General features: G+C 48.8%; 1 protein-coding gene across 3 annotated transcripts in view; it reads right to left on the reverse strand.

Annotated features, from left to right (window-relative positions):
* The window catches only part of GRAMD4 (GRAM domain containing 4), a 2133975-nt gene that overhangs the window by 547603 nt on the left and 1560949 nt on the right, over positions 1–25423 (reverse strand). The window lies entirely within an intron of this gene.

A 25423-nucleotide genomic window follows, 5' to 3' on the forward strand; every position in this document is an offset into this window, starting at 1 on the left:
TACAGGGACATAGCCTGGGAAAATATGAAATATGTGACCATAACAATGTATCTGGAAAGAGTCCCAGATGGACGCTATACAAAGATCTTTTTAAGATTTTCGATTTAAAAGTCGAATATATTGGGAACACCAGCAAGAAAACACTTGTAGATTTTGTAATGTGGATATTGACACTATAGCATGTTTTAATTAAATGTCCAGCTTTATCGACCTTGAAGCAAAAAATATTTTTAAACTTTGTGCATGAATCGGAATGGTTAAATAGTGATGAATTTTGGAGGTATGTGAAAATAACGTGTTTAATTATGCTAAAATTTGATGACAGCTTATTAATCTATCATATTGTTTTAACAGAAGAAAGTGTTTTATAATATGCAATCTGGAAATGGAAAAGTATAATTAATGCTTAACTATTGATGTATAAAATCATACATTTCTGGATAACCTTTGTAAAAGGTTTTGTACAAAACAATAACATTAAAAAAATTATATATTTTACGGCATTTGGAGCACCCTAGTCAAAGGGTAGATCAGACAATCATCTGGGAAAAATTGAGATTTGGAATATGTCTTAGGGATATGGGCAATACTTATCTTTCACTGGGAAAATATAAACATATGGGGTGTCATTACAACAATGACACTAAGAGACGTTCTGTGGTATCTGTTAGGGTTACATATATCTACCATTACCTACAAAATTTAATTCTACCTTATGTAAAATTGGAAATCTGCACAGAAACCCACAATGTGAATATACCTATGTAGATCAGATGTGTTTAACCAATTTAGCCTTCATTTAGTTTATAACATAATATGCAAAGGTTTTACGGAATTTGGTCAACTTCTTTGGAACTGTACTGCAATGACTAACTCATCATCACATTGTTTCAATTACACAGACATGTCCCATCCTCCATTTTGTGTTTCTAGTCCAACTGTCTTTTTATGGCATGTTTAACCATTTTCCCTATCTTTAGAAGAACAAGTTACTTACCAAATCTGGAAATGTTCTTTCGATGGGATGTTCTTCCGACGTATTCCATATCTATGACAGGTAATGTCCACAGCTGTGCTGCTTTGGAAAATCTTCGCCAGAGGGTGTCCTGCATCGATGACGTCGATCCGATGTCACTCAAGGGCCTCCGTCGAGGGTAGACGTCACTGGATGTTATATATAGGACGCATGATGCCCGTAGCCTCAGTTGTAGTTTCTTCCCAGAACGTGTGGCACCAATCTCCTGCCAGTCTGACTGCAAATAGCCTTGTGGAAACGTAAACTGCAATCACATAGGAAATTCTCCAGAAGGGCAGGTTGGGAGGGAGATGTGGAGTACCTAGGAGGAACATCCCATCGAAAGAAAGTTACCAGATTTGGTAAGTAACTTGTTCTCCGAAGGGATTGTGTCCTCCTACGTATTCCATATCTACGACAGACTCCAAAGCAGTACTAAACTATGGAGGTGGGAAAAGAATTTAGAATACCCAATCAAATGAAGGAATAAAGAACCGCCTTACCAAAGGCCAGATCCCGCCCGTGGATTATATACAGGGCGTAATGTTTGACAAAAGTATGTATAGAAGCCCATGTGTCTGCTTCACAAATGTTCCGAATAGGAACACCCCGCTGAAGGGCAGTGGAGGTAGCCACGCCCCTAGTAGAGTGAGCACGTAATCCTACTGGAGGGTCTTTACCCGCCAAACGGTAACACTCAGTAATAGTGAGGATAATCCACCTGGACAAGGTCCGTTTGGTAACAGCCTGGCCCGACCGGTGTCCAGCATAACCGATAAAGAGCTGATCGTCCACTCTGACCTGGGACATCCGTGAAATATGAAAGCTCAGAGCTATACTAGGATCCAACCTATGGAGCCTCTCCTCTTCCTTGCCAGGATGCGGAGGAGGATGAAACGCCAGAAGAACTACCTTCTGGCTTAAATGAAATTCAGACACGACCTTCGGCAGAAAAGGCGGCTGCACCTGAAGGACAACCCTGTCCTTATGGAAAACAGTAAAGGGTGGCTTGGCTGAAAGTGCCTGCAATTCACTCAATGTGCGAGCAGAAGTAACCGCAACTAAAAACACCGTCTTGAAAGACAACAGGGCCTCATTACGAGTAGCGCGGTAAAACCGGGGTCATTACCGGCATGGCGGAACGAGCGGGTCCGTGCTCGTATGACGCCGCTAATAGCGACTGATTACCAGTGCACGAGCAAGCGCGAACCCCCATGCCGGTAATGGCCATACCTGCATGCCACAAAAGGCCCTCCACCCCTCCCGATAGCGCCATCAAGGGACCCGCCGATACCGCCACCTCCTAGGAGGAACCCCTAAATACCGACCCGGTAATACCAACATGCTAATACTGGGCTCGTAAAACCAGACCCGGAAATAACGTCATTGCGTCGGAATGGGAAATGGGCCGGCTGCCATCTTTAAAAACACAATCCATTGCAATCCTCCGAAACCACCAGTTGTTTCCTGGAGAGCTCTGTGCCAATACTTCCATAATGTCCAAGGCAACCCGGAAGACCACCCCCCGGCTGCGGAAACAGCATTTTTCCAACGCTGAATTAAATATGCTAGCGGACACCCTTGCTGCACACATGCAGATCTCATGAAATCCCAGAACATGAAGCGTGAGGTGCAGCAGAAGAAGGACATCAGGCAGGAGGTAGCCCGCAAAGTGTTGGCTGTAGGAACCACCCCACGTAGTGTCAAGGACTGCAGGAAGAGGTGGGATGACCTCCGCTTGAGGGTCCGCAACATCATGGCAAGCAACAGGAGGGAGGCCACAGGCGGGGGTTGCCACTCTCCTGCAAAAATGCTCCCCTGGGAGGAGACCGCAAGCAGCTTCATTAATCCAGAGTCCATCGAGGGATTTGGGGAGATGGAGACGGGTGCGGCATCATCACCAGAAGGAGGTGAGTGACCCTGCAGATCCCTGTAGGGGAAACCATGACGTAGCACAAGTGATGTGGAAGAGAGTCTATGCAAGGCAATGCATGTCCCAACACCCACATGAACACATCCAAGTCCACATGGCGGGCCAAACCCTGCCAGACAGAAATACATGCTGAATGCCAATCCCATAACCAACACACAGCCAACACACATGGACCGTGCCCATGTAATACATCACACAAACCCCAAATCAACAGCATGCCACCTGCCATGCAGCAAATGCAAAAATGCCCCCTCAGACTACCCTGTGTGACACACCTGTAAGACACGAATGCATGATTAAATGAATAATGAACAGCACCATTGTGTGCTTCTGGCATGTAACACCATCACTGATGCCCTGCATCTCTTCTACTCAGAGGCACCAATGAAGATGCCAGCCAAGACACCACCGCAAGGGCATCCACGTCCAACCCAAAGAAATGGGCTACCGCAACCACCACCTCCGTGGCAGCCAAGCAGGCCACACCCACAGCCAGTGTGCCTGATCGAGCCGAGACACAGCCAACAAAACCTGTTGCCAGTGTGCCTGACACGCTCGAGAACCAGCAGCCCACACCCACACCAGTTGAAGGGGAGTCCCTACAAGCACTGCCCACCACTGAGGACGACTTGGAGGACAATGTGGACCAGGAGGGAGTCACGGAAGTGACATGTCCACCCACCCTAAGCCCCGTCTCCACCCCCCCGTATCCATATCCAGCCCTCACCCTCCAACAGCAGTGCTGATCCCTGCCTCCATGATTTGGACCTGAGCCCCTTCCAGGAGGACAGCACCGAAAATGCAGGCCCCGTGAGTGCACCACCCACCTCTCCAGCTCCCACCAACACCCTCGAGTCACGTCTGTCGAGGGTGGAGGCCCGACAGGAGTCCATGTTGGAGCTCCTGCGGCAGTATATTGCAGATGGAGAGGACACCAGGCGGGAAATCGCCACTGCCATTGTGGGCACCACAGCGGCCATTACAGCAAACACAGCCTCTGTGAATGCCTCGGCTGTGTTGATGAGGGACTGTCTGGGGGCCATCACCCAGGTATTAACGTCCATCCTGGTGCACATGCAGCGTCCATGACTATCAGCTGCCGCTGAAATCCCCACATACTCCTCATCAGCCACCACACCTGCTTCCTCAGTCCCCACCAGCCCTGTGCGTCCTACCAGAAGGAGAGCCAGGCACACCGAAATGCTGCCCCGGACAGCAAAAAATCCCGCAAGTAGTGTGGGAGGACAATGGGAGTGGGTCACATGGTGTTGGGGGGGTTTGGGAGTTTATTGGGGGTTTGGGAGTTGACTGGGAGTTTGGGGGGGTTGCCACATTGTTGCAGTTTCATCCAATACACCCGTTGTGAGAAAAAATATAATGCCTGGACAATGGTGATTTGGTGTGTATCCATTTATTGTATGATGGTGTTCAGCGCCCAAATCCCAAGATTCCCTGTGTGCATGTCCACATGGACCCCGTGTGTCACTGACACATGTCTGTCAAAGTTCCTGTGGTTCAGAAGTACTCGTGAATCAGTGATTGGCATACTGCATGGCCATCCTGTGCATCACGTACTGGCAGGGGTGCTGCTTCACCTCCGTCTCCAACCTCATCATCCTCACCCAGTGCATGCATGTCAATGTCAGCTGGCAGTGGTACATTTCCCCAGACGCACATTTTGTGCCGCATGACACAGGCCATGGTGATCTTTGCCACCTTCTCAGGCCTATATAGGAGTGCACCACCAGACCTGCTTAGGAAGCAGAACCGCGCCTTCAACAGGCCAAAGGTCTGCTCAATCACAACACTGGTACGGGTGTGCACCCGATTGTACTCCTCTTCATGGCTGTTCTGTGGGTTCCGCACAGGGGTAAGTAGCCACGGCCTCAAGTGATACCCTCCATCACCTGCAAGCAAATACAAATAGGTGTGTGTCACTCTGAGCTGCCACCTTCAGGAATCACAGTCATGGCCGCAGCTATTTGGTGTGGACATGCACATGTCCCTGTACGTATGCACGAATGTCATCTAGATGCATACTATACTGCTATGAGGTGTGGTAGTCTGGATGATGTCAATAGATGATGCAGGGTGAAATGATGCATCCTGAGGGGGATGTACTGTGGTAGTACAACAATGTTTAGCCTCCCATTTATGCTGTGTATACTACACAATAGACACATTGGCACAGTTGCAATCCTGTTTAGTCATGCATTGCTTGGCATTCACATGGTGGTCAGGTTCTGTGTCTTACATATGGTCATTGATATGCGTTAATGGTCAGATGTGTGCCAATGATGTGTCCTGTTGGGGTTGGGGGGTTCAGGTCAGGTGTCATTAGTTCTGGGTGCATTCTCCACTCAGCGTCCATTCACACCCAGGTGGGGTATGCATTCCCATCCCCACCCAGGTGGGGTATGCATCGCAACACATCCCTATACCAATGCACTGCCATGGCCCACTCACGCAACTCACCAAGCAGCCAGGCACGTGGTCCAGCATGTCGCTCCATGTGATGGGGTAGCCTGGAGCTGCGCAGCATCATGGCATCATGTGTTGATCCGGGAAATCGGATGCAGCAATGTGTGATGATCCTGCTGGAGTCACATATCATCTGCACATTGATGGAGCAGTATTGCTTGCGATTGCGGTATACCGCCTTTACGGCATCGGGGACAACCAATTCGACATGGGTGCAGTCGAGGGCACCAACACAATTGGGCATGCCTGCCAGTGCATGGAAGCCTACTTTGGTGTCGGCTATCTCCTGGAAAGTCCGTGGTAGGGATATGTGTGTGCTAGCATGCTTCTGGAGGGCATCCAGCACTTGGGTCAGCATGCGTGAAAATAGTGGTTGTGAAATGCCATGCAGCTGGCCCACTGTGTGCTGGAAGGTGCCTGTTGACAGGAAGTGGAGCACAGACCCCACCTTTAGTAGCGGGGGGATGGCAGTGCGTATTTCTATGAGGCTGGCAATGTCGTTGCCTATCATGTCCACTATGGTAGTGATGGTGACCCGGTCCAACCGGTACCGGGTGTGGATCTGCACAGGGGTTAGATCGAATGGACTGGGTCTGATGCAAGGGATTGTCGGCTGCCTACGAGGGACTACTGCCTGCACTGGTGGGAATTGCTGGGCCTGTCTCACCCTCCTTCTCCTCCTGCGTCTCCTCTGTGCTGCCGGTTGTTGCTGCTGCTGTTGTTGGTGGTGTTGAAGTTGCTGTTGTTGCTGTTGTTGTAGCAGTATAGGCATGTCCTCCAGTGCCATGATTGCAACAGCTAGTGGTAGAATTTTGGTGTAGGAAGGGGTGTGGTGTGTGGGTGTACTCCTTTTATACTGGGACAGGCTCCATTGACTCCACCTGTGGTGATTGTGTGCACCTGTGGCAGTTGCCTTGATTGCCGTTTGCGGGTGGTCCGCGATGCCTATATGGCCGGCATCATCCAGCCCCTGATTACCGGTATTTGCATGTCCGCGTGGGTTGTGATGTCCTCCTATTACCGGCATGCCAGTATTTGCTCCCCAAAGGGGCGCGTGTATGCGCACATGACGGTATGAGGGGGCACGGTATGGGCGGTGCCGGTATTGGCAGGTTGTTGGGTCGGAATGCCCCGGACCCATTAACTATGTCGCTATTATCATTCCGCCTTCCTTTTTTCATTACCTCCAATCTCGTAATGAGGCCCAACAGTCTCAAAGGACAAGAGTGCAAGGGCTCAAACAGAGCGCCCATCAGAAACTTCAAAACCAAAATCAAATCCTAAACCGGCACCTGGAATGGGGACGGTAGAAACACATTATTCCTTTTAAAAACTACGAAATCAAAAGGTATCTTAAATTAAGAACACTCGTCAGACGAGCGCTTAAATATGGACAGTGCCACCAGGTAACCCTTAATGATACCCACTTGAAGTCCTTCTGGGCTAAAGAAAGCAGAAGACAAAACCATAGGAATGGAGCATTGGAAAGGATCAACATTCTGTCTCCTGCACCAGTCGCAAAAATTACGCCAACGGCAACGCTACAGGGACTTCGTTGCTGGGCGCCTGGCCGAAAGCAACAGCTCCATCACATCATCCGGGAGGTACCAATCCTTGTATCATAAACTTTCAGATACCAAGCATGAAGCTTGAGAGTCCTGACCTCTGGATGGAGAACCTGACCCCCCCTTCCCTCGAGAGCAGATCCTCTCGGTAAGGAAGATGGCGTGGAGGGCAGATGGACAATTTGAGAAGGTCCGGGTACCACGCTCTCTTGGCATAATCCGGAGCCACAATAATCATACAGGTCCTGAAGCTCTGCAACCTCCGCAACACTTGAGGAATGTCGGTGGGTTAGGAGGAAACACGTACAGCAGCGGGAATGACCAATCCACCACAAACGCATCTCCTAAGGCTATTCTCGGAGGAAATTCCCTTGAGCTGAATCTCTCGCACTTCCGGTTGACACTGGTGGCGAAGAGATCCACTTGTGGGGTTCCCCAAAGGGCGAAGATCTCCAGAAGGACTTCCTGAGCCAACTCCCCCTCGTGAGAGACTGTGCTCTGTCTGCTCAGAGCATCCGCCACCTTGTTTTCGTCTCCAGCCTGATGAACTGCCGAGATTGAAAGACCGTGTTCAATGGCCCAGAACCAGAGCTGCATCACCTCCCTGCACAACGGGAGCGAGCCTGCCCCCCCTTTTTTGTTGAGGTAATGCAAGGCCACTGTGTTGTCCGTCATAATCAGGACACTTTTCCCCCATACAGTCGGTAGAAAAGCATTCAAGGCAAGCCTGATGGCTCTCAGCTCTAACAGGTTGATGTGGAGTCTGGACTCCAACGGAGACAAACGACCGCTGACTGTCCGTCCGTTGGCATGAGCACCCCATCTTGTGAGGGAAGCATCCGTCACAATCGTCACCTCCGGACATGGTTGCCAAAATGGTTCCCCCTTCAGCATGTTCCTTTCGTCAGCCCACCACAGAAGAACCTGGGCAACCGAGAGTTGAATCTGCACAGGATCCGACATCTTGCCCAAGAACTAGGACCAATGAAGTTTGAGTGCCCATTGCAGGGATCCCATCCGTAGTCTGGCCTCCGGCACCAGAAAGATGCAGGATGCCATGAGGCCCAGCAACCTTAAGAAGTCGAAAGCCGGGAGACACTGGGCCCTTTGAAACTTGTCCACCATCTGCACACTATGATGAGTCCTGACCTGGGGAGGCGAAAACTTCCCCAGGGACGTGTCTAGCACAGCACTGATGTACTGGGGCTGTTGGGAAGGTGTCAAATGCGACTTCTTGAAATTCAGGGAGAAGCCCAGCCTGTGGAGGGTGCGGCAGGTGAGACCCAGATGATCCAATACTGGCTCAGGAGAGCGCCTCGGATCAGCCAGCCTTCCAGGTAGGGGTAGACATGAATCCCCCCTCGCCTGAGGTATGCTGCCAACACCACCATGAGCTTGATGAAGACCCTCGGGCAGAGGTCAAATCGAATGGCAGGACCCGAAACTGAAAGTGCCAGTCGCAAACCTCAGGTACTTCCTGTGCTTGGGATGAATCGGCACATGAAAGTACACGTCCTTGAGGTCGAGAGACACCAACCAATCCTGAAGCCGAAGGGCCTGGAGGACCTGAGAAAGAGTAAACATCTTGAACTTGTCCTTCCTGAGAACTTTGTTCAGCCAACGTAAGTCCATGACGGGTCTCAGTCCTCCGTCTTTCTTGGGAATACCATCCCTTGTTCCTCACCACCACAGGCACCAGTTCTATGGCACCTTTCTCCATCAGGGATAGAATTTTCTGCGCAAGGAGCGGCTCCGGACGCTTCAAAGACAGCTTCCCCGGTGGATTGTCATGAGGCCGCTGCAGGAAGGGAAGGCAGTAGCCGTGGGCTATGGTATCCAGAACCCACGCATCTGAAGTAATGGCCCTGCCATTCTCGGAGATTCTGTGCTAGCCTGCCCCCAACCGGCAAACCATGGGAGTTGTAGCAGCTACGGCAGCGCCTGATGGCAAAGAGGCAACTGCCCGAGCGGCTTTGGCACCACAATTTCCCCGACCACCATGGGTACTTTTTTGCTGCCCCTTTTGGCTGGCAGCCCCTCTCGCTCTACCAAAAGAGGAATAGTAGCGAAAGGAACCTCCCCTCCTTTGCTGTCCCCTAGGACGAAAAGGCAGAAGTTGCCGTACTGCAGCGCTCAAAGACTTTGCTGCAGCTTTGGAGGTCTGCAACCTCTCAAGGCTCTCGTCAGCCTTGCTGCCAAACAAATGAACGCTGTTAAAGGGCATGTTCAGAAGATGGGATTGAACATCCGGGGAAAAACCAGACTTCCGCAACCACGCAAACCTGTGTATCACGGTGCTTTCAGCCATGGACCGGCTGACACTATCTGCCGTGTCCAAACCCGACTGAAGGGATTCGCACATAGCATATTTGCCATCTTGCATGAGGGCCAGAAAACCAACCCTTTCTCCCCCCTCGGGAATATGCTCAGCCGCCAAAGATGCACAGTTCCACAGAGTATGTGTAAACTTTGGCAAGGCACAAGTGGAGTTGGCCGACTTCAACGCCATACTCCCAGGAGAAAATACCTTCCTCGCCCAACCTTTGAAGCGCTTGTCCCCATCAGGAGGGATGCTAGGGTACGCAGCCTGCTTCGAGGAGGCCGTAGCCGCCTGCACCACCAAACTCTCCGGAGTAGGGTGTGATGATAAGCAGCAGGGGTCACTATTCGATGGGCAGTATTTTTTCGGAAATTACCTGATAACTGCCGACAGACTATCCGGAGCAGTCCAAACTGCCGCCACCCTCTTTTGCAAAGCCATGTTAAACGGCAACACTCTGATGGGGGGCAGACCACCCCAAGTACTCCGTCACCCTCGACATGAGACGCCTATAGGAAGACTCAGCATGCGCCTCCAGTTCAGGCCAGCCAAACTCCACCACCGGAGAGGTGTCGAGGCCACTGGCGTCATGCAATGACTGATGAAGTTCCTCCATCTGACTATATGCACAGACAAAAAGTCATCAGGGACGTCAGGATGCACAAGTAAGCCCATCTCCTGATCAGACAGTTCATCAACATCCGAAATTTCTTGCAAAGGTTGGAAAAAATACAATCTAGGAGGCGGAACAGACCTGGGATCAAAAACAGGCCTCACAGACTTACTGCAAGCCTTCCTCGGAGGTTCCACAGCCCTCAGGGGCACCTCTGGCAAATTCTCCACAAACGACATTGAGGGTGCCGAGGGAATCGGCGTCGACCGAGGCGCCGATGGCATTGACGACTTCGAGGGCGGAGCCCCGAGAGGGTCCTTCGACGGACACGGTGCCGATCAGGTTTCGATGGTCTCAATGGTGTCGAGGACCGGGACCTGGACCTGGTACGGGTATGGTGATCTCCCTTGTCCGATCAGGACCTCAACGGCTCCCGATGATCGCGCCAACCTCCCGAGCCCAAAGGCGTGCGAGTGGCGGACCGAGCCAGTTCCCTGCCAGCTTCTTTCAAAGGCACGGACGGAACTGTGCCTTGCGACTGATAAATCGCTAACATCTGCTGGCAGAATGAATCCCATTCGGCCGGCGACAGATTTGATGGGACAAGTCAACCGTCTGGCGGAGTCCTCCTCCTCCGAGGACGGGGAAGGCGACCTGTGCCGGCGCTTCATAGAATGCCTCGAGGCAGAGGAATGGCGGCAACCACTCCTAGACCGAGACCCCCTGGATTTTCGCCGACGCAGAGAGTCGCCCCTCGAGTCATCGGTCCAAAGCCCAGCGGACTTCGATTTACGGGGTTTGGACATCCTACCTACCTTTAATTTCCCCTTACGCTCCTGCAAGGCCTTAGACGTCAGGGACTGGCAGTCCTCACAGTTATCAGTGGTGTGGCTTTCGCCGAGGCACCAGAAGAGGCAGATGTCGTGCGGGTCTGTGACGACATTTTCGAACCACAGCCCCGACATTTTTTAAAGCCCGACCTCGGGGTAGTAAAGGAAGATGAAGACATCATTCGAAGAGAAGAATCGAACGCGCTGAGATTACGAAGCAAACACGTTTGTGGAAAAAACAGAACTGAGGCTACGGGCGTTGTGCGTCTGTTAGGAAAGATTCTCTTTACTGCACCTTTCCTTCTATCTTTATGGAACCCCCCAAACCTTTTGCTTTTATTTTTCCATCTGACCTATACTTTTTGCAGTGCAGTGAAGCCTTAAGCTTCACTGTACTGGCCTTTGCTCAGATGTTATGGGGAAACCGATATGGCCTTAAGGCTATCAGTACTGGGAAACAGTGTTTCCCTTAGTCTGGTGACTATGTTGCTACTTGTGGTTACTTTTGTATCTCATGTGGTAACTTTTTATCATTGCACACAGCAGCTTACACTGCAGTGCAATGGGGTTCATTTTTGTTGTGCCCTAGACTAACACTCAAAGGATTTTTTGGTTACTCTGAGGTGCTTAAAAGATGGGCTGGTCGCAGCAGTGACTTTTCCCCACTTTTTGGGGAATTTAGTTTTAGCCTAAGCGTGTTTACCGCGTTTGGCTACTTACTGTGGCTACTGGTCAAACATGGCCGTGCCACAATGTTTTTCGCCCATTCTTTTTGCATGTTGTTGTTTAGCCTTCTTCCTGGCATCAGAGGCCAGAAAGATCCTTATGAGGACTTCCAGTGCCCGGAAAAGCAGGAGCTTTTGGCGGGATACTGGAAGGCTTAGTGTGTTTGCAGGCAGGATGTGGGCTGGGTCAGTCTGACCCTAATACACATCCTGGTTTCTGTGTGTCTGAGTGGTATGCATGAGTGCTCCCGCCAGTGGTCCTGATTGGACCACTGTGCGGTGTGTGTGTGGGCTAGTTCTGCCATTGGCTAGTGGGAGTTTCAAATGCTACCTGGCTTTTAGGATAAGAAGAGGGCCCCTGCATACATTCCTCAGAGATCCTGGAAGAACCTGAAGGAGCCAAGAATCTGTCCAGCTGAAAAGACCTGCAAAGGAACCTGTAACCTGTCTGAAGGAGGCCTGGCAACCAACTTCTGCTGCAGTCCTGGTGGAGCCCTGTCTGTCTCGTGATCTTCAGTAGGCCTGCAAAGGTGCTTCGAACCCAGGAGTGTGAGGGACCATCCATTCACGAAGCCTACTCGTTGCCCATTACAAAAACCGCCTTCGGAAGTGCCCGGGAATCGTCCTGTGGCTGACCAGCTTCGTTTTTGGCCTACTGGGTTATCTTCGTTGCAGTTCCGAGTTTCCGTCTGAAACTTCCCACACTCTCAGCTGCCACTGCAACAACACCCTCTGCGTAATTTCGAGATCCTAGCACCAAGGGGACCCGAGAAAGACTGGAAAGTCCGACCGCACCTACTGAGTCCTGCTGCATCGCTGTGCGCGGCGTGGACGGTCAAAAACCTGCTTTTCTGACCCACCTCCAGTCCCGAGAAGGGTGCTGCATTGTTTGTTTCTGCATTTCTTCATCAAGAATCCTTGCACCAGCAAAAGATCCTAACCGGAGAATCATACAAACCTGCAACCCGTGAAAATCGAGGACCGGGGAATTCCGCTGGAAAAGCAAGCCAGGACACCCTTCCTTTGTTCTGGAAAGTCTTGGGAATATTCAGAGTGAGGGGGGTAAGTTACTGAGCTTTTAACATACCCGTACACTCCCATTATAAGTCAATGGACTTATAATAACCTTTATTCTAAACCTATTGGCTTTGCCGTACTTGCCTTGGCAAGACTTCTGACTGTTGGGGGTAATTTTGAGCACTTGTCTATCTTGAACCCCGACTCTAAGAATCCATCACTGGACCCCAGAGAGCCTACCTACATTTTCTCCTGCCTCCTGAGTGCTGTGTCTTTGTATCCTGAAAAATAGGGCACAAGGCCCCAGGCAACTTAGGGTTGGACAATATTAGTTAGGGGCCATCTCTGTGGACCTTTTTGTGTGCGATACTCACCTATTCATTCCCTTACAGGAGTATTTTGATTTGTATTATGCACTTGAACCTGTGACTGTATAAATGTATTTTAGTTTGATGGTATTGGTTGGTAAGTCTACCTGCTTGTGTTAATTTTTCTTATAGTGTGTTTGGCCATAATTAAATAACTGTATTTTTATGCATCCTGTCTAAGTGTAATTTGTGACTCCCATTGTGTGACCTTGTTGTGGACCCTTTACACTCTCACCCTCTGAAGAACTTAGCCTAGGCCGCCTGTCACTTCAACCTTAAACTGGTTTGTCTACAGCTTCCCAGAGTTGTCCCTGTCACAATATAGGTTGGCCTTCTATGCATCTGTCCACCAGGCCAGAGTATATTAAATCAGTCTAAACAGCGTCCTATATATAGCATCCGGTGACGTCGACCCTCGACGGAGGCCCTCGAGGGACATCGGATCGACGCCATTGACGCAGGACGCCCTCTGCCGAAAATTTTCCGAAGCAGCACAGCTGTGGACATTACCTGTCATAGATATACAATACGTTGGAGGACACAATCCCTTCGAAAACCATATTGTTGCATGACATTGTACCAATAGCACGTTACACACCGTTTTTTTAAATGCATTTGTCAGCTGCCTAACATGGTTCTGCTAAGTTCTGTAATGTCACTGCTTTGCATCCCTAATGAAAATATATACATAGAAAATAGTGAATGTACCCTACGTCATGGACAAAACAAATACCCACAATCGCCTCCAAATTAAAATCCAACTACATAAAAATGACAAACAAGAAAGCGGTGTTCTATGCCTAGATGTGCACTGCTTAAAATGTAGATTGGATTTATGATTCTCTGGAATATGATCACTTGTACAGAAAATAAGGAATCACTGATGCACTTCAAATTATGTTTAAAAGATTAACATTAATCAGGACTTGGCGCTAGTGACACTTCTGAAGAGGAGAGATTTGGGCCAAGTACAAGGGCTTTGAAAACGAAGAACATTTTGTATAAATGGCCTTTCCATTTGGGCTGCTATTTACTTTAGATGGGGTGCAGCATTGTATAACCTCGTGCTCCGAAGGTATTGCGCTGCTTAATTTGGAAGAGGAGGGGGGCATGAAGAGAGCCGAGTGGGGTCTGGGATTGGACAACGGTTAGAGGGAAGAAAGGGGACAGGGAACCTACCTGTGAGGCCCCCACATGTACAGGCTTAGGAGGTGGGCTGGAAGGTGCAGAAGCCCCCTAAAGATATCCAGTTTTCAATTTTGGGAGTGGGGGTTCTATGGCTAATACTGATTTAAAAAAACAAATAGATATAGTAGGACAGGGTGGAGGGCTGGTGGGGGAAGTTTTGGAACTCGAGGGAGGTATCAGGAAACTTCCCCCTGGGAGTAGCCCCATGATTCGTATCAGGGCTTAGATTGGGGTATTATCCCGAGGATGTCTTAGGACCATAGGCCTGGGCCTGGTGAGGGGAAGGGAGGGAGGTTATGGGGGATGGAACGACTAGACAGAAGAAAAGGGTACTAACATTTAAGGGGGGAAAGTTCATTGTTAGTAGTGACATTTCTTTTATAAACGACATTCAAAGTATTATCATATAATGTTAGGGGATTAAATTCCCTGATTAAACAGAGAAAGGTAGAGATGATAATCAAAAGAGAAAATGTGGACATTATAATGTTGCAAGAGACGCATATTAGAAAGAGGGACAAGGCGTTGGGGAGATTTCATATATTTGATAGTTTGTACCAGTCTAATGCAGGGGGTCGGGGGGAATTTGGGTGTTTTGATAGGGATTAAAACTCGTCGAAGGCAACGGTGGTGAGGCAGAAAGTGGACCCAGAGGGTAGATATTTGTTTATACAGCTGCAGATGGAACAAACATGGTGTACATTAGCTACTGTATATGCACCAAATACGGGGCAGGTAACATATATATGTAATTCTTTGAACAAACTGGAAGAATTTGCTAGGGGTGATATAATATTCGCAGGGGATATTAATATGATTTGGGATCCTAAGGTGGATAGGACCGGAGGGTGGGGTTGGAGGGGGGGTACGATTACACCCTTGGCGAGCGTTGAAGAGAAGCTTTGAGAACCTGGCATTGCGGGACATGTGGAAGATGAGAAAAGGAGATGACAAGGGATATACTTGCGTTTCACATGTTTACCATTCTTTCTCAAGAATAGACTATGTTTGGGTAACGGCAGCATTGTTGGGTGAGGGGAAAGAAATTGAGGTGGGATCAATAGCATTGTGGTATCATGCCCCTCTAATCGTTGGGTTTGGTGATATAGGTCCGCGGGGAGGGGGGTTATGGGCGTGGACGTTTCCCAGATACCTTTTTGTATGAGGTAAAACCCGAGAATGTTCGGGCAAAGACAGGGGAATATTTAGCCATAAATACCTTTCAGGTGTCATCATTAGAGGCCACATGGCATGCTTTCAAAGCGGTTATCCGGGGAGAGTTTATAGCATTTAAAGTAAAGAGGGAGAAGATGAAGGTCAGAATGGAAATGGATTTAGAATTTCAAGAACGGGAGACCCACATGGAAATAGCCTAACAGAGACTGCGGCCGTTGGCTGATAAACTGAAAACGTAAAGCTTTTATGTTGATGATGAAAGTAGCATGGTTAGTTATAGCAGCTGCCTGGAAGCAGAAGAAGGCGCCGGGGTCACGAGTTTGGTTGATTAAACTGTGCGGGTTTGTAGCCATGTAATGGAGGACTTATAATTTGCAAGGGGAACAAGGAAAGTTCCGACAGGACTGTGCCATAGTGTTGGAATATCTCAATGGCGACTTTCAATGGTGTCCACATAATTTGAGGATTTTTAATATTATGAAGATGAAGGTGGGGGATTATGAGGAGGGGGGACAGGGGATTTCACAGAGACAATTTGGACTTCAAAGAAGACGCGCATGTTTTGGTCTATATTATTGAAAAAGTGCTTTGGGGTGGCCATTCTATGCCAAAATGAAGTCTATCATTTAAATGATATTCATGTGGAATGCTGTGGTTTATCTTAACTATAATCACCAACTAGCTTTAGTGTGACTGCCAAAAAGGCTTCTTGTTAATAAACTGTGCAAAGGATGAAGGCTTATGAATAGCCACACAACTTCATATTGGTGCCCAGAAAGATTAACCAATGCCAGACTTAGAATATATGTTGTGAGCTGGTTAACAAATCCACTCGAAAATGGCAATTCTTCAATGATGCATATACCTCTGCTGGGGAAACGGCGTGTATGTTTTTTTAAATGAATGGCTATTTGCCCGTTAGCGAGTGGCAACTATAAAATGGAAACGCAAGTAACAACTATTCCAGGAGGGGCATTTAATGGAGAAAATCTGCAAAATGTGAGGTTATAAATGTATATATTGTCAGAAGGCCAAGACTACGACCCAGTCAGGGGTTATCTGTGAACCATCCCGACCTGGGAAAGGGTGCTACCTAGGCATAAACCAGCGCCAGCCCTGTCCCAGAGGTGGATAGGCGCGGAGTGCTTACATTTTCCTTAAAATCTGTTAATGAGGGTACTTTTCTCTGTCACATAATGCCTCCCAGTACTGTTTATGGCAAGTGTCCTCTTCTTTACCAGAACTGCAATTCCGAGAATGCACCTGGGAGAAACCAAGAAAACCCAGGCCAGAACCAGGTGAATGGATTTGAAAACATGGATGGACTTGGGGTTTTCTTACCAAACAGAAATGGGTCACGCGACACCCGACCTACAAACCCCCAGACGGTGCCCAGGTGAAGGGTGGGCGACAGAAAACAAACTGGGAGTGAGGAGACACAACATGGGGAGTTTGGATAGAGGCACAGAAACCGTCCCCAAACCAAACTGCACGGGGAAAAAAAAAATCACAATCAAAATAAGTAGCCTGAACACCTGAATGTACCTTACCATCAGAGACTGCAAACAAAACGGTGCTGGAGAAGGGGGAGGGGTTTCGATTTGTTTTCTTTTTAAAGCTGTTCACCTGTCTAGCTGTGGAAAAGACAGGCACAGATTGGCCCGTAAGCACTGAAGCTAATGGATGGGGGAGGGGTACAGAACCAGCAGGAACACAGTATATAAGAAGAGTGAATGAGAGGCAAAGTGTGGGTCGCAGGGGAAAGGTCATGATATGTGAAAGTGGACTGAGAGAAAAGGTGGGGGACGAATGGTCGAGTAGAGTCCCGAAGAGTTGATGGGAGAATTGGAGCACAATGTGGTTGAGATATTTGTGAGATAGAGTCGTACCACTTGTGTATAGTGTAATGTGGGGAGGGTGTATAAGAGGTGCATGTGTGAGAGAGGGAGGAAGGGGAAGGGGAAGAGAATGCCAATATTGTTTAGGGGGAATTAGAGAGAATCAAACTGGGACTGAGAGAGTGCAAGGCGGTAGTGGGATTGGAGTTGTGGGTAATGTGAAGCAGAATGGGGTGAAGGTTGTTGGAAGAGAAGGGTGCACATATTGTGGTAAGGTTAGGGCACAGAAGTGTAATTAGTAGATTGTGTGCAGGATAGAGTGAGGTTTGTAAGAGAGTGAGCAGGGCACCATATTCATAGGTAAAGAAGGAGGGGTGAGAGTAGCAGACAAAAAGAAGGTGACAGAAGTGGTAAAATCAGAGAGACAAAAGAGGAAGTGTGTTGGTGAGAGAACGAATGGGCCAGGAGGTCTGCTTCTGGCACCACCTTAACAGCATTATTGGGAATCTATGAGGAATGGTTAGTTATCCCTTAGTATGTCCCAGAGCGAGTAAGATAGATGAGTTGTATGCCTTTAGGCCCTCACCTCTAGTCAAGGAAGATATTGGACAGTTGGGGCTACCAGACTCGAATGACCATCATCTTAGGGAAGCTTGGGCTTGGGTGGAGGGAGCACACAGGAAGAAATGACAGGCAGGGATGGCCACTAGTTGGACCCCCCTTAAAGAGTATAATAAAAACCCTCAAACTGTTTTTGGGACTGTGTGTTCTTGAGGCCACCTGTGACAACACACACTTTACCAAGCAAAGAGTATCAGGAACAGTGTGAACATAGTCATGGAAATTATGCATACAAATTGTTGCCTGCATTATACTTCTGTGCTGTAAACTAGTAATAAATAGTTGAAAAAGAGTGTGACACCTACGTTACTATGGGAGACACTGAATTTATAGTGTAATCTACAATCAAATGAGCCTTTATGAGATCCTACAGAAAGGGGGATTTTTCTGATGGAGTATGGAAAATAGGTCTGCTTATTAACATCACTCCAAACCACGGCACACACATAACCACAATCACGTGATAGTGGACGTCCCAAGTCATTTAGAAAACCAGACGCCATGGTGCTGAATCACAGCAGCATACGTGGACGAGGTTATACATACTGACTGACCTATGACATAAGCTTTCATTATGAGATTCCCTTCAGGACCATAATATATATATATGATACATTACTCACCATAATCATATTTCTGATGCTTGTAGCTGCTTAGATTCACATGCTGTGCTGTGCATAGGCCGACATCTAATGGAAGCTGCGGAGTATTACAGTTTGTTTTTCGAAACTCGAAAAATGGCCGTCGACACAGGGCGTGCCAGTAATACTATCCCTAGTGTGACGTCCACTGTACCCATGGGCCCTCACGCGTGTAGGACCCTCAGATTGTATTTTTCCTGACATGAGGTAGCATGAGGAGTAGCGCGAGTACAGATTATCCAAGCAGATAGATAGATAGAATAAGACTACAAGCATCCAGAGGGGAGGAAGGGCGGGCGCATGTGAATCTAAGCAGATACAAGCATTAGAAATACGATTACAGTGAGTAATGTATCCCTTCTGAGGCTTGTGCAATCTGCTTAGATCACATGCTGTGCATAGATTAGCGAGTAGTGTTAGAAGAAGGAGGTGGGATGTGAGAAGGGTCATGAGCAAATAAATGTCTTAGATTCGCTTGTCCCACTTGAGTATCTGTCTTGGAATGAGTGTCAATGCAGTAGTGCTGAGTAAAAGTGTGAATATAGCTCCAAGTAGCTGCTTTGCAAATTGTGTCGAAAGGTACATTTGCAATGAAAGCCAGAGTGCCCCCAGTGCCTCTAGTAGAGTGGGCTCTTGGCGTAAAAGGCAGAGTCTTTCCAGAAAGGGAGTAACACAGCTGGATACAGTTGACTATCCACTTATAGATGGCACCTTTAGAGACGCGATCTCCTTCTCTGCCTGTAGCTACGGAGACAAACAGTTGGTCTGTTTTTCTTAGCGGCCTGGACTTGTCTACATAGTAGAGGACCGCTCTTCGCACATCTAGAGTGTGTAGTTTCACCTCAGCAGAGCTTTTGGGTTCTTGGAAGAAAGCTGGAAGCTCAATGCACTGGTTAACGTGGAATTTAGAAATTAATTTAGGTGAGCACCTAGGGTGTGTTCGTAGAACCAGCTTATCCTTATGAATAGTAAGAAAGGATTCTGCACTGACAGAGCCTGAATTTCACTGACCCTTCTTATGGATGTAATGCCTACTAAGAAGGCAGTCTTATAGGTCAGGTGTTTGAGACTGGCTTTGTGCATGGGTTCAAAGGGTGGGCCCATGAGTTTAGCAAGCACCGCATTAAGGTGGTGGGTTTGAAATTGGAGGGTGGAGTCTCTTTACCCCTTCCATGAAGGCTTTAACCACTGGTACTTTCCACCTTGACACCTTGCTATGGGAGGTGGTGTAGGCTGACCGCGCCACCAGGTGTACCCTGAATGAGTTAAACCAACCCTACATCCAGCAGGTGGAGCATGTATGTGACATTATTGGAACAAATGCAATCAACCGGGTTGATTTGCTTATTCTGGCACCAGATAACTAATCTTTTCCATTTATCAAAGTAACAGTGCCTCGTGTTTGGTTTCCTATATTCTTTTAGGATGTCCATGCATCTCTGTGGTAAGTTGAGATGTCCAAACTCTATGACTTCAGGAGCCATGCTGCCAAGTTCATTGCGCTGGGTTGAGGATGCACTGTCTGACCTTGGTGATGGGACAGCAGGTTGTACCAGCACGGGAGTCTGATGGGTTTGCACACTGCTAGTCTGCGTAGGCGTGGGAACCACATTTGCCTCGCCCACATGGGAGCAACTAGGATGAGCGTCATAGATTCCCTGTGCATCTTGTTGACCACCTTCCTCATGAGAGGGGTTGGTGGAAAAGCGTAGGCAAACATCTCTGACCAGTTCATCCACAGGGCGTTCCCCTTGGAGTCTGGCTGAGGGAACCTGGATGCGAATCCTGGGCATTGCCTGTTTTCGCTTGTTTTCACTTGTGGAGAATAGGTCTATAGTGGGGAAACCCCACTGTGAGAAGATGTCTTCTATGACTTCTCTGTGTAGACACCATTTGTGTTCTTCTGGGAGGGGATCTCTGCTTAAATCATCTGCTAGTGAATTGAGATCCCCTGGAACATTTTGAGATGACAGGTAAATGTTCCGTCAAGTTTTCTGGGCAAGCCTGGACAGATTTGGCGAACGAGTCACTCCTTGTTTGTTTATGTAAAACATTGCTGTCGTACTGTCTGTTAAGATCTGTACTGACAGGTCCAACAGGTGGGGTTCGAACGCTCGAAGCGCTCTGAAGACTGCCAGAAGCTCTAGCATGTTGATATAATTCTTGGCCACTGTGTGAGACCAGAGACCCTGAGCTGTGTGGTGAAGGAGGTGTGCTCCCCACCCTGACAGGGATGTGTCTGTAGTGACTACAGCTTGTACCTCTGGATCGTAAAAGGGTTTCCCCTTTGACAGGTTCTCTCTTGTCCACCAGTGAAGACTTTGTACAAGTGTTGGCAAAACGACCACTAGATCATCCCACTGACCACTTGCCTGAGACCGCTGTTTCACCAACCATTCTTGCATGGGACGCATGCGCAGGCGCGTGTGGGGGACCAGGTAAATACATGACGCCATCATGCCTAGCAAACGCATCGCGCACCCTTATATGGCGACCGGACTGATTTAGAGGAATTTGCAGTAGTAGATTCCGAATTCTTTCCTCTGATGGAAAGGCCAACCCCTCTTGGGTGTTTAGGACAGCTCCTAGGAACTGCTTGGAGGTGCTTGGCACCAGGCTTGATTTTTTCTCGTTTATGGCGAAACCCAATTCGAAGAGGAGGTTGATCGTTCTTTGAATGTTTGATCTGCAAATTACTGGGGTTTCCCTCGTGATGAGCCAGTCGTCCAGGTAAGGGTACACTGGGATTGCCTCCCTGCGTAGGTGTGCCACCGCCAGTACCTTGGTGAATACCCTTGGAGCCGAGGCTATACCGAAGTGCAGCACCTTGAACTGGTAGTGCTGACTGTTCACCTTCAAGCGCAAGAATCTTCTGCGCGCTGGGAACATGGAAATATGAAAAAAGGCATCTTTCATGTCCAATGTTGCCATGTAATCCCCCCCTTTTTAGGAGGGGGATTACCTCTTGGAGAGTAGTCATGCGAAATTTTTGGGGCTTGACATACTTGTTTGCAGGGCGTAAATCTAATACTGGGCGCATTGTCAAATCTTTCTTTGGCACAAGGAAGTAAGTTGAATAAATAGTCTTGTTTACCTGGTTGCCTGGGACGAGTTCTATCGCGTCCTTTGCTAGAAGATTGACAATCTCCTCGAGGAGGATCTTCTGGTGGTCCAGGGAATGTATTCTTTGTTGTGGAGGGTGGTTTCTGGGGCGCTCAAGCAGTTTGATGCAGTATCCTGCGGACACTGTGGACAGCACCCATCTGTCCGATGTGATCCCTTCCCATCATGCTTGGGTGAAGTTGGAAATGTGCCCCCCTACTGGGGAAGCATGAGAAGGGACCCTGCGCGGAATGTCACTGCTTTGCGGGAGGCATACCGCCTCTGCTGGGGCTGCCTCTACCTCTGCCAGGGCTCCTCTTGTTTCCTCTGCCGTAACTCTGGGTAGTCTGCTCGTTGTTACCCCATGATGTACCCTGTCCCTGTGTATAATTGGAGGCCCTTTGGGAATTTTGGCCGCGTGGGCAACGAAAATTATTATTCCCTCTTTGATTAGGGGGCTTATTTGTCAATTGTCCCAGGGACTTCAGAGTATCATACTCGTCTTTGGCAGTTCTTAATGCGTCCTCTACCGCTTTGCCAAACAGAAGATTAGGTTCCACTGGCATGTCAATTAGGGATGCCTGGGTCTCGTGTTTAAACCCTGACTGTCTTAACCAAGCATGCATCTTAATGACAGTGCTCTCTGCTATGAGACAGCCAGCGTTATCTGGGCCGTCAAAGGTTGCCTTAAGGATGCAACAGGACACGACTCTTCCCTCTGACGCAATCTGGGCCAACTGACCCTTTAGTGGTTCCGGTGCGGAGTCAATGAGGGCAGCTACCAGCTCCCACTGGTGGCAATTCTAACTTGCCAGCAGAGTGGTGGTGTTGGCAATCCTTGCCTGGTAAGCGGAAGTGGAGGCTACCTTCCTTCCGAACCCGTATATTCTCTTGCTCTCCTTGTCTGGGGGAGCCTCAGATGATGATAGAGGTGTCCCTGCTCTCTTTCTGGTGTTTGTAATTACCAAGAAGTCAGGCTTCAGTTGACCCCTTATGTAAAGGGGGTCTGACTAGGCGGCCCTGAACAATATCTCGATTCTGGGGTTTACGGCCCTAGTGATATTGGGAGTGGGAAGGGAATGATCAATTCTCCGTTGGCTGGACTTGAGAATTGGGATGGCTTGAGCGATGGGTCTTTTCTCTCCCACTAGTTCTTCTGCAAAGTCCCTCTCTTCCTGCGCCTCCTGAGTGTCTATGCGGAAGTGCTCTGCAGCTCTAGCCAAGACCACATTTAGGGGGGGCTGGTTATCTACTGGAGAGTCGGTAACCAGAGGTTCTTTGCGAACAGGAGAGTCTAACCTGTAGACCTCTGTGACGTCTTCCTCCTCCCCATCCTGGCCCTCGTCATCTCCATAATAATCCACCCCAGTTTGGTCGTCCAACATTACTAAGTCTGGATCCTCATCGTACTGTTGTGGATCCTCACCATACTGTTGGTAAGGTTGGATGTAAAAAGGGTCTGCAATCAGTCCCCGAGTTGGAGTCTCAAACCGAGGTTTCTTACTAGGGGGCTGAGGGTCCTTGGATCCTGAAGGAGTAGCATTGTCCGGGGTATAACTGAGGAAATGTTCTGGGTTCTTAGAGTAGAAGTCAGCCAGGGAAGACATTCTCGTCCTTACCCTGTCTATATCTTCACTGATCCATTTTCTGGAGCTGGGAATGACAATTCCCTGAGTGGGTTTCTCTTCTATTCCCATATTGTGAGGAGTAGGAAGAACAAGTTTGGACTTCGGGGCAGGGACAGGGGTCTTGGATTTTTGCTTATCTGAAGACTTTTGACTGTCCTTATGTGCCTGTGGTGCAGAAGAAGACAGAGATGGCTTCTTCTGCTGTTTACCCCCTTCCCCATGAGTAGAAGAGTGTTTCCCTGGTGTTTTCACCTTCTCTGAGCTTTCCAACGCCTGGTGTCGAGATTCGGGGCTACTGTCTCTTTCTTTAGAGTGTCGGGACTCGGAGGCAGACGCCGAACGGGCTGCCGGAGCCAACTTCTGGTGTGCGGCCTGGGGGTGGAGGTCGGATTCGTCTTCTGACGAACGTACCTCTGTGACTTTGGGGAGTGAGGCACTCTTGGCAACTGTGGATGGTTGCCTTGTGTCGTGCAGCGATCTCGACCTGGAACGCCCAGAGGACACTGATTCCGTGGACCGCTCTCTTTGTGCCTCTTTCCGAGAACTCGACACGCGTGTCGCGTCTCGGTTGGACTTAGAGTGTTTATGTGTAGTACTGGTGTGGGTAGCACTCATGTCCCCGGGTGTATTCCTCATAACTGCCCTGCCGGACAATCTTCTGAGGTCGGGGACTTGCACTTGGCCGTCTTTCGACACCTTTGTGCCCGCGCCGTCCGAAAGTACAGCGTCGCTGCCATCACTGAAGGCACCCTCCGCTTCCATGGCCTCGAGTTGCCTGGCGTGATGGGCCCAACGCTTGGTCGAGCGGTCCTTTAGTGTTTTCGCCTTGAACAGGCTACACGCTCTGCAGTTCGCCTCGGGGTGATCCCTCGGTAAGCAGAGGTTACAGGTGGCGTGCTTGTCAACCCAAGGATGCTTGCGGTTGCACTTGGGGCAAAATTTCCACCCCCCACTCTCCCTACTTGCAGGGCCGAGGCCGGTGGCCTTCCAAAGCCTAAAGTCCGTCGTGCAGCTCTCGACGGTTGTTTGTTTTTCGGACTGGCGTCGATCTTCGATGTTTCGACGTGGGAGTGAAAGAACGGGGAAATTAATATCGATTTTTTGCAAAATGGCTGAAAGTCAGGGAACTCCGCGCAATGCTTCCGACCAGTATGGCGGAAAAAAACAATCTGAGGATCCTACACACGTGAGGGATCATGGGTACAGTGGACGTCACACTAGGGATAGTATTACTGGCACGCCCTGTGTCGACGCCCATTTTTCGAGTTTCGAAAAACAAACTGTAATACTCTGCAGCTTCCACTAGATGTCGGCCTATGCACAGCATGTGATCTAAGCAGATTCCACAAGCCTCAGAAATATATATATAAAACTGAAGGTCTGCCGCTGGAATGTCAAACGTGCAAGTGGCTAACTATGCCTATATATACATGCTTCCACAGATTTCCGCCTGATACAAACTCAACCTGGGGGAACACCTCCATCACGGAAGCCCTACGAGCTGGAGTGAGATTTTGCCCAGCAACCTCGACCACTCGAGGTGTATTATCTTACTTATAACTAACTACACAGGCATCCACGCTTGGGGTACGATCCTGCATAATTCACAAAAATTATATAGGGTATCATGTTTCCGGTTTTGCATATATGAAGTCTCGCCCAGAGAGCACAAACCACGGCAGGAAAATACAGTTACTAAAGGAGCCTTTTTCAATAGAGCAAGTTTTTTGCCCAGCGTTTACCAAACAAGCTGGAGTATGCACAGTGGGTTTCTTCTCTTCAGGGATATATAACAGGCACTATTAGAGAATTATATTAGTATCTATGTGACAGCTTGACACAACCATTAGAAGTGACAGAGCAAATTTTGTTCTCCTTTCTTACACAGTAGAGGTAGGCAAAAAAAATGCCAGTGTAAACCTCTCCAGAAAAGGGAGCTTGCCTGTCACCAACCACAGGTAGGAGGAGGTATTAAATTGGAAATTCACTCTAGATATTATTGTTATAAAATAGAAATAAATCAGCATAGTATACATGCGTTTTCGCAGATGATGCATTTCAGACATTGGTCCAGTGAGGCTTGATTAATGCAAACGCACCATATTTGTAGGCCAGGCGATCAAAAGATGGGTGGATGAATAAGGTCAGTGAATTAGATTAAGACGCTGCAAACAACAGGGAAGTTATTAATATATTGAATACACAGTGAATAAATGTTCATCCGCTTGTCTCTATACAGGGTCTACTCAAGATCCTGGTGAAGGTGGGGAAACAGGAGTACTGCCGAAAAACATCCAGCTACTTGAGTGCAAATTGGGATACTCTGGCTCACTCAGGAAGTGACGTTGACTCTATATTACTG

Source organism: Ambystoma mexicanum, chromosome 12 (assembly GCF_040938575.1).
Source record: "Ambystoma mexicanum isolate Mex_15411 chromosome 12, UKY_AmexF1_1, whole genome shotgun sequence".
NCBI classification, from domain to species: Eukaryota; Metazoa; Chordata; class Amphibia; order Caudata; family Ambystomatidae; genus Ambystoma; species Ambystoma mexicanum.